The sequence below is a fragment of the Orycteropus afer genome, unplaced genomic scaffold (genome assembly GCF_000298275.1).
Source record: "Orycteropus afer afer isolate SDZICR_OR568_19922 unplaced genomic scaffold, OryAfe1.0 scaffold00125, whole genome shotgun sequence".
Lineage (NCBI taxonomy): Eukaryota > Metazoa > Chordata > Mammalia > Tubulidentata > Orycteropodidae > Orycteropus > Orycteropus afer.
Genome location: NW_006921712.1, coordinates 7,816,361 through 7,817,831, shown reverse-complemented (window position 1 = coordinate 7,817,831; position 1,471 = coordinate 7,816,361).

The window sequence follows — 1,471 nt, the reverse complement described above, 5'->3', positions numbered from 1 at the left end:
GTACCTATGCAGTAAATTACATGTCCTTGTAAACGCTGGTGGAATTGGCCATGAGCAACTGAGTAGCTCCTGATTGCTAAAGTTATCTACCTGGGGTATTTCTGTTGGGAGCAGCATGAAGAAATTTTCTGGGAAGTTCTCTCTCTCAGGTGTGTAAAACTCTGATGTTGGGATTGGTTGATTTTGGCCACTCTGCCAGGCTCCAAAGCACTCCTAGAGGCAGAAAGATTCTCTCTGAGTGCCAAATGAGAGAAAGACCTGCTACTGAGAGAAATATGCTGCTGAGAGATGTGAGAGAGACACACTGCTGAGAGAGACTTGAGAGACACACACTGCTGAAAGAGAGACATGTTACAGAGAGAGACTGAGAGAGACTGTCAGCTGAGAGACACTGGCTGAGAGAGACTGAGCATGTTCTTGAACTTGAACTGTAGCCTGTTGCTTCCCTAATGAACCCCATAATCTTTGAGTTCTTTGTGGCCACTGCACCAAATTATTAAACCTACCAGAGAGAAGGAGAAAGGAGAGGAAAAGACTGAAGGACCGGGACAAAGCAAGGAGTCAGCCGCAGGGATCCAGGTGAGGAGAGGGAACCGATGCCACACCCCGCAAGTGGCAAGGCGAGACAAGGGGCAAAGCAGGAAAGTGGGAGAAAGGAGAGGAAAGGCCAGGGAGACTGGGACAGAGTGAAGAGTCAGCTGCATGGATCCAGGTAAGGGTGATAGGAGAGGTTTCCAACAGCTAAAGGAGACAAATTTGTCTGTAGGTTTGTCCTGCTGTGGTGACGTGTTGCTATGAGTCTTGAGGCTGTGCCAATGGTGTTTCAAACCCAGTGGGGTGCACATGGAGCACAGGTATCAGCCCAGTTTGCAGACTGAGACAGACCAGGAAGAAAGAAAAGGCCATCCACTTCTCAAAGAATTGGCCAGAGAAAACCTTATGAATAACAAAGAAACACTGTCTGATACATTACTGTGCAACTTTATGAATAATCCGGAAGCATTGTCCAATACATAGCAAGAGGATGAGTCACTTAGGTTAGAAGGCTCTCAAAATAGGACTGGGAAAGAGCCGCATCATCAGAGTAAAACCACCCTTACTCACATGGATAAGGTAAAGCTTTCGAGACCTCCATTTGCTGATGTGTCACCACTCATATTGAGGAGAAGAAGTTGCAGACATCCATTAATCATTGGAACATGGAATGTATGAGGTATGAATCTAGGAAAATTGGAAGTTGTCAAAAATGAAATGGAACACATAAAGATTGATAACCTCGGCATTAGTGAGCTGAACTGGATGCATTTTGGCTGTTTTGAATCAGATAACCATATGATCTACTATTCCAGGAATGACAGTTTGAAGAGGAATGGTGTGACATTCATCATCACAAAGGATGTTTCAAGATCTGTCCTGAAGTACAATGCTGTCAGTGATAGGATAATATCCATAGGCCTACAAGGAAAACCCA